At 38.5% G+C, this 13,168-nt stretch overlaps 1 protein-coding gene across 1 annotated transcript in view; it reads left to right on the top strand.

The window, feature by feature from the left end:
- Positions 1–13,168, top strand: part of CNTNAP2 (contactin associated protein 2) — a 1,037,491-nt gene that overhangs the window by 520,322 nt on the left and 504,001 nt on the right. The window lies entirely within an intron of this gene.

The following is a 13,168-nucleotide window of genomic DNA, read 5'->3' as shown; positions in this document are numbered from 1 at the left end:
TTGTCATTCTTTAATTTTAACCAGGAATTTAGATATCCATAATCATAAGCAAACATGAAAATTAATTGACTTGAAATTCTGATTACACTGATATCCTGAACTAGCAATGGGATAGGAAACATTGCAGTAGATCAGTTTTTTGACCATTGTATATAATGGTTCATACACTTAGCATACAGAAGCCTGAAATAACATCTTTTCTCCACTCAGAACCAGTACAGTCTCATAGGAAAAGTGGTATTATGTTATTTTGAGTTGTTGAGATCTTTGATAGCTGTCATGTATCCTCAGTTCACACTGGAAACAGTAGAAATTTGTGCATTGTAGTTAAGAGCCCAGAAAGGCTATGATGCCGACACTTCCAGTCCTGAAGTCAAAATAGTCAAAATCTCAGGCCAAATTAAATCCAATGAGAATTTAAATCTGACTGCTTCTGGGAAAGGCTCTGCCATACACCTTTTTTTGAAATCCCAGTCATTTGAAAGTTACTCTTCAGATTATCTAAGCACAGCAGCAAAAGGTCCAAGAATGTGCAAGGTCCTTTCCTCTGAGTATTCACAGCAGCTCACACCATGTCAGTGATGCCTGTCTGGCACTTGTCAGTACTGTCAGGACTCACTGCCTGCCTCTAGAAGTTCTATTTTCAGTTCATTCCATATTCATTTAATGTAAAAGGCAGGTGAGGAGGAGTGACAACAGGGATCAGAAAGCCCTTCTCCAGAAGCTTACTTGTTATCATTTGATCCTTTGAGATTTAGCCTGTCAACTTAAAAACTTTATTTTGCAGTATTTGAAGTTTTTGCATTGCAAAGAGCTGGTTGGGGGTATAAAATTTGACTGAGATCTGCAGTGCCATTCTCTTTACAATCTGATATTTTTTATTATGGAAGTCAATTTGGAACTGGAAGTACTGCTACCTCAAGGAGGAATATAGTATATATAATTTTTTTCTGCATGTAAATTACTGATATTCAGTAGAAAACTATGTACATGCTCTGACTGGTTGAGTCTTATGAATGTTTCTGCAGCTCAAGCAGCAAAAATAGGATTTGTTATTCATTTCAGATTAAACAGGAGTTCAAAATATTTTGTCTTTTTATTTAGCATTGCAGATTCATTAAATTAATACTTTTTTTTTTTTTTTGTGCCACAGATTCTTTGAATAGGACATTTTAAAAGGTTGTCACTACTCAGGGTAGATGACTACTAGATGAAATCTAGCAGAGTTCTACCACCTATACTCTTGAGAGACTGTCTGAAAAGTTACAAGGAAATGCCACATGTCACTCATTCTCATGTGTCAGGACTCTCACCTGTCCCACTCCGAAAAGTCAAGCCTGTCAAGCCTGCAAGGGCCGTTGAGGACATTATAAAGATAAAAATTTCCTGGAATAAATCTCTTGGTTTCTACAGATATAAATGTTCTTACGTTAAAAGAAAACTCTGCTGTTTTCCCTCATTCCTAATCTGTTCAAGCCCTCCAAGTGTTTCATCTCCATGAGAGCATCCAGGCATCTACATGGAGACAGTCCTTACCATGTGCACCACACTTACTTCAAAATCAATATCAAAGTAAGCAGGATCCCTTGATACCTTTCATTGCCATTCAAGCTCCTGAAACACATGGTGTAGAAGAGTTGTAGCTCTGCAGAAGGTTCAGTCTTTACCTCTTTTCCTTTCTCCTTTTGTTTGAGACAAGAAAAAAAAATACAGCTCAGAGATCTGGCAATTTTATTCCTTATGGCTCAATGAATGTATGACTTCAAATTCTGTTGTACTGATAAAATTACTGTAGGAATAATGCATGATAGACCATCCTACTTAGAAATGGGCCATGGTTCTGGGTAAGTGTTTAGCTCATCCTTATGTATTTCAGCATTTGTAAAAGGTTTTGTGCTGTCAAAGGACATTAAAAAGATGTGCTGAGTTTGTTGTTTTTGATTTTTTTTAATTAGGAATGGCCTTAATCAAATTTTAATGTTGTAAAAACAAACATTAAGAAGTTGTTCTCTCATTGAAAATATGCTGAGTTACATTTCTTGTCCCATGCCATCACAATCAGTCTTTAAAATTATTTTTGGAATAGTAACTATGATGGAAAAAAGCAACATACCATATGCATAATGTAGCCAAATCTGGTGGGTTTACTATATATATCTCCACAAGCAGACAGAATATTTTGAGGATTTTACTAGATTTTGTCCCTTAGAATCAAATATTTAGTATAAATAAATAAATAAAACAGTGAGGTTGTTATTTATCATTATTATTTATCATTGTGAGAAACATATTGCACTTTGAAAATAATCCTGAGAGAATAATTAATTTGCTTTTCACAAACTGATCATTGTTATGTATGATTGTGTTGTAATTAACTAATATATCAAAAAGCACTAGCATAATCAAATGCTTCTTATTTTGACATGCAGATTCTTGCAATGTATAAACACACAGACAGATGGGAAATGCATCAATTGAAAACCCATCCTATGAATGTGAATATCGGAAAAATCTTTCATATTTTAGTGGGCTTTAGCAAAATATGAACTGTTTAGCATCTTTTTCTGCATTTCTACTTCATCCATCATCTGAAGCCTGACATAGTGTCATTCTCCTGAGTCAGTCTGGCAACAAATCAGGAAAACCCTAGTGATTACTCAAGCAAATCATATGTAGAAAGTGGAGGAATATGAAAGGAGCCAAACCAAAGTCTAATAAATTGTGTTTAAAACTTCAGCTCTCTCCCAGTTAGGTTGTGAAGGTACCAGATGAGTTTATTCACAAGGTGGAAACCCTTCAGGCTAAATATTCCAGCTACCTCTGTAGTAGGGAAATTATCTAGATTCTCAGAATTCTTATGAAGCTGACAGGAAGGTAAAGTCCCAGAATGTTTCTGTGCAAACCTCATGAATGTAAAGACATTAGGAGAATACATTCTCCAATGATAAAAATCTGTGCCTGAGAACACTAAGCATCATATGAAACAGTATTAAGAGGAGTAGCACAAAAAGTTTTAAAAATTCATGACCTAGTCCTTGCACATTGTGAAATGGCCTTTTAGGTTGAAACTGGTTTTATGACTTTTCACGTGCTTTGAGCTTCTGAGAACTCAACAACTCAATCATACAATGATTTTTTTTTTCAGTGTATTTTTTTAGCAGTAGCTGAAATCCTCTTGTAATCACTTTTATCCAGAAATTTTCACCTTAGTAAAGCCTATGATATCAACGTGTGATAAAAGCACAAGTTCGTGGCATGAATTGCTGTCTGTTGTAAGAGCTGGGAGGAATAAGCACTACATGTCTCTGTTGCTAAGTTTCTGGAGAAACCTACCTTTTCCACTGCTGGTTGCTTATTCTTCAAAAGGCAAAGCAAGTGACAAGAAGCTTATGCCTCAGAAAACACAAAGAGAAGGATCATTCAGGCAACTAGCTGTGGGTAGCAGATAATGTAGCCAGCCATTTCCAGCATTCTGCAAGAGCTGTGTGTTACAGACCTGAGGTATCAGGAGGGAGTTTCCTTTGGAAGGCAAAGCTGAAAGGAAGCCTATTTCCTTCACCAGCAGGGAACAGCATGAAAAAATGTTTGTGGAGAGCAGAGCAGGAAGATGGAATAAAGAGAATCAGAGTATCTCTATGTAGATAAAAGTGAAGTTGTGTGTTCTTACAAATAGACTGTGGTGAAATGTTTTGTTTCTGTTTGTTGCTACTTGATAGTGGCAGCTTTCCTTACCCAAAGGAGTACATTACATTATTACTTGTGTGTTTCTGTCAGTGTATTATGGGAATACTGGAATGATATAGGAATGCTAGATTAAGTATAGGCAAATGGCCTGACTTTATTCCTTACCAAAGCTGAGGGATAATTTTTATATTTCACACTGAGCTTCATGATGTGTTACACTGATGAGTAGTACTCTAGCAGTACTCTTCATGTCATTTATGTATGAATGTATGACATATAAAAGTACCTTTGGCTGAAGTGCAGCCATGACTTCACTGACTAAAGCAAGGATGCACTGGTCCAAAACTGCTAGGTGTTCTGTGTCTGATTCAAATGTATTATAGAAGTTGTCTATATTTTTTATGAAGCTATGAGGAGGGAAAGAGCTTACAATTGTCAGACAGAGTTGTCCAAAGACTGAAAAGAAAAATTAGTTTCACACAATTATAAGAAACTGATTATTCTAAAAACAAGCATGAAGTTGTAGATAACGCTTCCTAAACTTACAGTCTTGCTGTTACTTTCTCTTCATTACAGTTTTCTGTGTCATACTTCTTACAGATTCACATTCTAGAATAGTTGGAACATCCTTGGTTCAGTACATGCTCTGTGGCAGTCTTATATTCTGGATTTTTTTTTTTTTTGTAGTCTGTCTTTAGTGTGGGTACTCAGACTGGGGACAAAACTTTGAGAATTGTTATGCTAAATACATAGTTAAGTGATTTTAATACATCACCAATAGTGGGTAAATTTTAGAAATTTTCAATTTCCAAGCCATAAAAAATGGTTTACCTCTTAAGTATTTTATCCTTAATGTTATAATTTTGATGACTCTTGATTGTTCACTTTCCCCCAAAAAAATCTCTCTGCATCATTATTTCTATCTTATTCCTTACTTACTCAGATCTATTTTTGAATCCATTTGTGGACCACACCTTATTCTAACATTCAGCTCTCTATAATTTTTTTCCATTCATAGTATTTTGCTTTTCATCTTCTTCATTTTATGTATGTAAGGGTGAGTAAAACCAAATGTATTATGGGAACTAAGGGAGAAGAGATCTGGAAATAGAACTACACATACTAATTTTAACAACATGAATGGTTTTCCAAATAAATTTGGAAAATTATATTAATTTTCTGAAAGCGCTTCAGTAGTGTAGCCATCAGGGAGATATAACAGCATTTTAAGAGTAAGGATAATTATTGGGATAGTAATAAGGGGATATAAATTGGCCATGGATCACTTCAGACTATAATTCAGAATGGAACAGAACAAGTAGAACAATAATGCTCTGGTGGGTCCAGATTGTAGCAGCTAGAAGGGGTCCCATCAAGTCCTGAATGTAAAATGTGCATTCCTGCAGAACTGAATTCACAACTGTAATATAAAAAAATTATGCTGCTTCTTCATATCCTTTCTCTTCTTGGCAAACTCATCTTGTAGCATAACTGTTTGGATTTATTTTTACAATGCAGAGTTAAACTTAAAAATTCTGTCAAGTTTGCCCACTTGCTTATAGTGCATTAGTGTCTCAGTTTTTATTCATTGATGATTTGTACTTGTGGGGAAAAAAAATATGAAAACAAAAAAACAACCCCAAACCCAAACAAAGTGTACTATAATTACTTAAGCACATTTCCTCAGAAATACTCTTTGCAGCTCAACAAGCAATATGCTGCTATGTGCTGCTCACAGACCTTTTCACTAGCCTCAATTTTCTTGCCAGGCTGGGCTTCCTATCTTTTGGGCCAGATTTCCCATCCCTTGCATAAATTCTTTTATCTCTTCTACCCAGTCCAGTTAGCAAGGTCTTAAAATATGAACATCCATTGATCTTTTGTCACATACTGTATCTTTTTGCCTCTGCGGACGTATGGGTCATTAAAATCCATATTTTTACCTACTCTATGTATTTAAGTTTTTTTACCATTAGTAGTTTTATTTTCTGCCCAGAAAATGTAGCTCTTCTCTGTCTGGAATCTTCTGTATGTTTTTGCTCCTTTGCACCTTCTCAATTTATTTTTATTTCTAACAAGGATATTGAAAAGACTAAAATTGATGTTTGTCAAGTTTATATTCATTTTCTTGAGGTTTTAACAATGAGTTAGAAGTTTTGTGGCATTTCTTTTTAATAATTCAGCACTATAAATTATTCTTTTTTTCCTAGGCAAGAAATAGAACAGTGGACTTTCTCACCCAGATTTACTACATTGGGTTACACGTCTATTATCTGAAATGCAGTGATGGCTGAAGATAGGACTGAAATTCTCTTAGATGTTACAGGTAGCTGAAAAACAGCTATATAGGTTAACCTCTACTGGTTTGCAAATACTTGTAATAGATATATCACTTTTCTATAAATAGCAGTGTCCATTAGATGTTATTAAACAATAGTAGATAGATCATGTTCCCATAAATAGTGGTATATTTTTAATGTTGTTAACATCACATAATTTTTGATGTCTAGTCATCATAACAACAGTAAGAGGCAGCTTTTCCTTAGGGAGCAGCAGATCCATTCCACAGAGCACTGCACAGTGCAGCCGACTGCTAGATAATGGTGTTTTCATGGAGAGGTGGATCATGACTCCTATTGCTTCTAAATTTTCTAGTACTTACTGTGTCTTAAGCAAATTAGTTTTTTTTTTAATTCATGTTCAAGTGTCTTTTTGTATCTCACAACATGGTTCCCCTTTAAAAACTCTTTGTAATTACCTTTGAATTTGGTTTTCACTGTTCCTGAAAAATACTCCTGTTCTCACAGTAGACTGATTCATTAGATTGGATTTCACTTACAGGCACAATACAGCATATACTCTCATATGTGCTGCCTGAAAAGAACTGGTGTGAACAAGCATGGACTTGCACAAACTCCTAAGAGGTTTAGAAAAATCAAATGGAATTTTTTCCATTACCTCAGACTTGTTTCACTTCTTTTTAACTACAAAATACATGTTGGGGATTACTATCTCCGTCAATGTATTCCTAGGAGTAAACATCTCAAATATAAGTATACTAGTTTTCAACAGCTCATTAAAAACTAATCCATTAACATATTTTTACATACATCTTCACAATATAAATTATTTATATATTGTAAAAAAAAGTTTAAGCAAAAGGAAATGTAAATCTGGTGCTTGGTAAAATTAGGTTTTATAATTTTTTTTTTGCTAAACACAAATTATAATTTGTATTTCTTATCATTATTTAGAGTTAGAACAAAATTTTTAGTCAGCTTTTCACCTATGAATGATTTTTTTTTATTTTTAAACACAGATATTATTCTTTTAGCATAGAAAGTTAGCATTGTCAATATAATATTTAACTCCTGTTTTCTGCTGAAGTCCAATTACACATGTATGGCAAAATTAGAAACCTGCAGTCAAATAGCCAACAATTTTATCACACTTCTAGGAAAATCAAATAATATTTATCATCTGAATGAATTGTGGCTTTGACTAAAATGTATAATTTATGTTGAGTTTGCTAATAATGATACACTAATAAGCAAAACGCTATTTATTGAAGTGATAGAATAACTGTAGTTTCTATAAACTTCCACTCCACACTTCTGTATGCTCTGTTAGAAAATAATGAGGTCTGAATAAACTTTGAACAGAACTGTATTGTAGATTTGAGGAAATCTGTCTCTGATTGTGTAGAAACTTCACTGCATCAACTAAATAAATAGTCCTATTTAATTAGCTACCCCATCATATTGGGCAGAGAGTGTAGGTTTGCCACAGGAGGAATCCAGTTCAGTTGGTGACACAGATGAGATCAGAGATTGCTTGGATGATCTGCTGTTCTCTCCTTCAGCAGACTCATGAGGAATGGGAACTTCAGGGTTAGTACCAGGGACTTGCTGTGATAATACCAGAAAGAGGCTTATTGACAAAGCAGGAACATTCCTCCCTTTACTTGTTTATATGTGCATATTTCAAATTAGAACATCTGGTTCATTTGGGAAAAACAAATAAAAATGCAAAAATTCAAGTCCATTCTTCAAGCTCCAAGCCTGAAATTGTGTCCAGTTCTCTAATTTTATCACTTTATGAAAATTATTATCTTTGCATATGGATTTTGTTATTCTTACATCCTTTAATCACCACAGCTGTTCCACTAGTGTAAATGGTGAAGGCAAGTAAGCTTCTTAATATCACTGGTGCTGATACTTATGTGTTTGCCAGGTACAGTCTGTATTAGTATATTTTTTCAGGGTGCATTCCTATCCTTCAGTTTTGTTCTACTTCCATCAGAACAGATGTTTTGCAATGTCCCTGCCGGAATAGGAGAAAATTGCTCCCTGTGCAAGTCACGTATGCGCAGATGTTTCCTTGCATGCTGCATTCCTCCTGTGTTTTGCTGATAACTTTTGCAGTGGAGAAAAAATGTTGTCACTCGCAGCCTGTGCTACAGCAATGAGAATTCTCTTCCAGAGTTTGTATGACTAAAAACAGTTCAGTAAGACTATCTTTGCTTTTAGTTATTTTTGTCTTTTTGTTTTTCTTGAATATAGAAGATGAAACTCTATTTTTGGTGTATATCTGCTTTTTAGAAAGATAGACAGTATCTACTGTTGTTACCATATGATTATTAGAAGATTCAGCAGTGTCAAAAGCAGTAAGCAATTCCCCTGCCAGAAGAGAAGCACATCTCTAAATGCATCATATCCCACTCTTTATTGGTGATTATACCAGTATGTCAGCAATTCTATTCTAACCCTGTAGTTTTGAAAATAAATAACAACTTTTGAGTCCCTTTGAGCTAAGAATGGCCAATTCTTGATCAACAAGCTAAGGCGTGTCATGGTTTGACACTGGTGCAATGCCAGCGCCCCCATGAAAATACACCTTCCCAAATAAATGCTGTGAGATATGATGAGGAACAGATAAGAGCAGGCCCAAGCTTAATAACAAAGGGGAAAAACTTTATTAAACTACTACTACTATAAAAAACACACATACTAAATCCAGGATGAAAAACCTTCCAAAGCATTCTTCCTCCTCGCCCCCAATTCCAACAAAATCACAGTGAGACACAACTCGGAACCTCAATCAGGTTCCCACCCTTCAGTTAATCAATACTCAGTCCATCAAGGGAGAGAGGAACCTCTCCTGTGCCATAGACCCCCCAGGAAACACAGTTGCCACCTCCTGTGTTTCCATGTCACACATGGCAACCGCCCGGAGAAAATCTGCCAGTCTAACACTTTCCTTTCCATGTCACAGTGCTCTCACCACCGTGCATGGACAGACTGCCCATAGGGCTCCTTTTCAAGGATGCTTTGCCAGGAACCAAAAGAAAAACAACAGTTCAGTTTCTCATTTTGGGACTACAGTCCCCCCCATTTCCCCCTGGGGCTGAGGGTCCAACAGCTTCTCCTTTTTGGGACAACAGTCCTCCCCATTTTCTTCCTCCCCTGGGGCCAAGGGTCCAAGAACAGAGATCTTCTTCTTCTCTTCTTCCTCTCTGAAGACAGAGGGCATCACCACACCCTCCTCAACTTTTCTCTGTTCTCTCCACTCCTGTCACTCTCAGCTACTGAAGCAGGTCTTTTGGCTCACCACTGCATCCCCCTAAAAATGCAGTCTCTGTTGCAGGAGAATTTGGTTCAGTCTATGGCTAACAAGAAAAGTTCAGCCAAAAGCTACTCTATCATCTCCTCCCACCTGAAAATTTCTTCTTCTAACATCTCAGGTCCTGGACTGTCTCTCTTCCACTATAAAATGAGGAGGAGTAATATTTTACAAAGCCTTCATTTTCCAGGATAGGGTTAAAAGTTCAGACTCCCTGCCCAGAACTCTCAACTCCCACACTGGGCATCTTCCCCCCCCACCCCCTTCTCCTTCTCCTCTGCCAGCAAATTTCCAGGTGCCGTCAGGCTCTCTGTCTCTTTCCCTTTGTGGGGAGGGGGAACAAAGGCATCTCCATCTCTCTCCACCCTTCCGTCCGCAGGAGCTGGCTCGGTTCCAATCCTTCAGTCCCCTCGGCCTACCTCGACCAGGCCGCATGGCTTCCCTTCCCCCAGCCTGTGGCTGGGCAGGGGAGAGTCTGCACTCTCTGACGACTGGAACCAAAGAGACAGTTCCCCTGGGAGTTCTTGCTTTTAACCCTCTGTCATGGTTGGACACTGGCGCAATGCCAGCGTCCCCATGAAAATGCACCTTCTCTAAATAAATGCTGTGAGATGTTATCAGGAACAGAGCAGAGCAGGCCCAAGCTTAATAACAAAGGAAAAAAAAAACTTTATTAAACTACTACTAATACAGAAAACACATCAACTAAATCTAGGATGAAGACCTTTTAAAACACCCCTCCTCCTCCCAATTTCTAAAAACACTCAGCCATGAAACATCACCCGGGATTCCTGATCAAATTACCACCCTTCAGGTAATCCATACTCAAACTATCAAGGGAGAGAGAAGTCTCTCTTGCACCACAGACCCCCCAGGAAACACAGCTGCCACCCTGTGTTTCCCTGTCACACATGGCAACCGCCCAGAAAAAAAAATCTGCCAGTGTGACACTCTCCATTCCATGTCACAGTGCTCTCACTACTGTGCATGGACAGACTGCTCATAGGGCTCCTTTAAGGATGCTTTGCCACGGACCCAAAGATACAACAGTTCAGCTCCTCATCCTGGGACTACAGTCCCCCCCCATTTTCCCCTGGGGCCGAGGGGTCCAAAAACAGGACTCATCCTCTTCCCGAAGACAGAGGGTATCACCATTCCCTCCTCAGCTTTCTTTGGTTCTTGCCACTCCTGTGCTGTTCGAAGCTGAAACAGGTCTCCCTGGGTCACCACTGCATCCCCCTAAAATGCAGTCTCTATTGCAGGAGATTTTGGTTCAGTCTATAGCTAACAAGAAAAGTCCAGCCAAAAGCTACTTCGTCATCTTCTCCCACTTAAATATTTCTTCTTCTAACATCTCAGGTCCCGGACTATCTCTCTTCCACTACAAATCAAGGAGGAGTAATACTTTTAAAAAGCCCTCATTTCCTGGAAAGGGTTAAACGTTCAGACTCCCTGGACGGCTGATATCTCGGTCCGGTGTTCCGTCTCCCACGCTGGACATCCCCCCCCCCCCCCCTTCTCCTTCTCCTCTGCCGGCAAATTTCCAGGTGCCGCCAGGCTCTCTGTATCTTTCCCTCTGGGGGGGGGGGGGGGGGCAAAGGCATCTCCACTTCTCTCCACCCTTCCATCCACAAGAGCTGGCTAGGTTCCAGACCCTCAGCCCCTCGGCCTACCTGGACAAGGCCGCGTGGCTTCCCCTCCCCCACCCAGCCTAAGGCTGGGCAGGGGAGAGCCTGCACTCTCTGACGACCGGAACTAAAAGAGAGAGTTCTCCTGGGAGTTCTTGCTTTTAACCCCCTGTGTTCTCAGAGGCGTGTCCATACTTTCAGTGGTCACTCCAGGTGCCAATATCCAAACCTGACCACTGATTGGTTTGACCCAACTTCCTGGAAAAAATTCACTTCCATGTCAAACCACGACACCCTCTGTGTTCTCAGAGGCGTGTCCATGCCTTCAGTGGTCAGTCCAAATGTCAATATCCAAACCTGACCACTGATTGGTTTGACTACCAACTTCCTGAAAAAATTCACTTCCATGTCAAAACACGACAGGCTTTAAAAAAAAAAGATCCTAAACCTTAGTATAACTAACTCTAAGGTTTGTACTTAGAGGAAGAAGAGATTCAAAGATGAGATTTGATGAACTGAACTCAGAAACTGGGATTTAATTGCTCTTAGGAGCATAAGATAGAAACTTTGAAAAGAGGCTGTAGTGTTATCATATTATTTGAGAGGCACATGAGAATTTCTGCATCATGTGTTGTTATCATAGAACAATCTCCCCATTCTGCTTTCCTTATGATTCTAGAAGGAAAATACCACTAGTGTTTTAAAGAAGAGCAGATTTGGTCACTTCAGTATAAAAAGACATTAAGCAATTAGCATCTAAAGGGCAACAAGGATGGTGAAGGGCCTTGAGAGGAGGCCACTGAGGAGCAGCTGAGGTCACTTTGTCTGTTTAGCTTAAAGGAGGCTGAGGGGAGACCTCATTGCAGTTACAACTTCTTCATGAGGGGAACAGGTGGGACAGACACTGATCTCTCTCTGTAGTGACAAGTGGACAGGACCTGAGGGAATGGCCTAGAGCTGTGTCAGGGGAGGTTTAGGTTTAATATTTAAAAAGTTCTTCCACCAGAGGGTGACTGGGCACTAGAACAGGCACCCCAGGGAAGCGGTCACAGCCCCAGGCCTGACAGAGTTCAAGGAGCATTTGGGCTCTCAGGCACATGGTGTGACTCTTGAGGTGTCCTGCGCAGGGCCAGGAGTTGGACTCGCTGATCCTTGTTGGTCCCTTCCAACTCAGGATATTCTGTGATATCCAAACCATGTCCCTCTAATGGAAAGGACAGATGCTAATACACTCGTGCTGCATATCAGTGTAGGGTTGTGTTGCTTCCCCCATTGCTGTATTGTTGTGAAATCATTGTAACTGAAGAGATGAATCAGCTTTTGTTAAGCCAGCCATACCCTCTAATATCTTCATTCTGCATTCTGTGCTGTGCCTTTAAAGACTACTTTATAAGCCTAGAAGAAATTCTCTGAGTTTAATTTGAAGAGATATTTTGATTTGGATGCATTAATTTTATTCCATATTATGCTGATGTGAAATTTGATCATCTATAAATTATTAGGTCTTGTAAGTTCAGTAACCATTCCCTTATGCCTATCATGAGCAGACCAAAGTTTGACATTTTTTGGTGTGTAAAAAAGGCTTAACATTCATGAAATTTTTGCTTGTTTTGATTTCCTTTTGACATAAATTAAAGATTATATTATGCGTGTTTGAAAGAAAAAGCAATACTTTCCATACTTGAGAAATTAAATGTTTAAATTCACCTAAATCAAAGCCACTGTAACAAAGTCACCTCATTATCTTAGTGATGTGTGAACTTGAAATATAATGCTGGGTCTTTTAAATGCTATATGAAGGACTAGAGCGTCTTATTTTTCAGTGTTTTATTAAAAAAAGAGAATCAATAAAATAAAATTAAAACCAAAGAAAGTTTACTTTCTCAGTCAGCTTTTAAATGAAAAGCAACTCATGAAATGTGCCTCTGCAATAAAAAGGAATGATAAAATTTTGCTTACAGGTGCCACACATCTTTTCTAATCTTGTCACTTAAATATTATTGTCTGTTGTATAAAAATGGCTGATATTGGTGTTAAAAATATGAAAAAGCTTCATCCTGATAATTGTCCTGATGCTTCGCTGAAATTTAGAGGCTTACAGTCTGTTTCTGTTCAAAGCAGAGATGGTTGCAGCTGTTTACTGATTCAGTCTGGTGTTCCTCCAGTGCAGTCCTTTTTGTTTGTTCTGAATGGCCAGAGTCCCATTGCCCTGGCTCATTGGGAATCAGGCAAGA

This window comes from Vidua chalybeata, chromosome 1 (assembly GCF_026979565.1).
Source record: "Vidua chalybeata isolate OUT-0048 chromosome 1, bVidCha1 merged haplotype, whole genome shotgun sequence".
In the NCBI taxonomy this organism is placed as follows: domain Eukaryota; kingdom Metazoa; phylum Chordata; class Aves; order Passeriformes; family Viduidae; genus Vidua; species Vidua chalybeata.
Note: the sequence above shows the minus strand (reverse complement) of the source record. Positions and strands in the feature narration are given on the sequence as shown.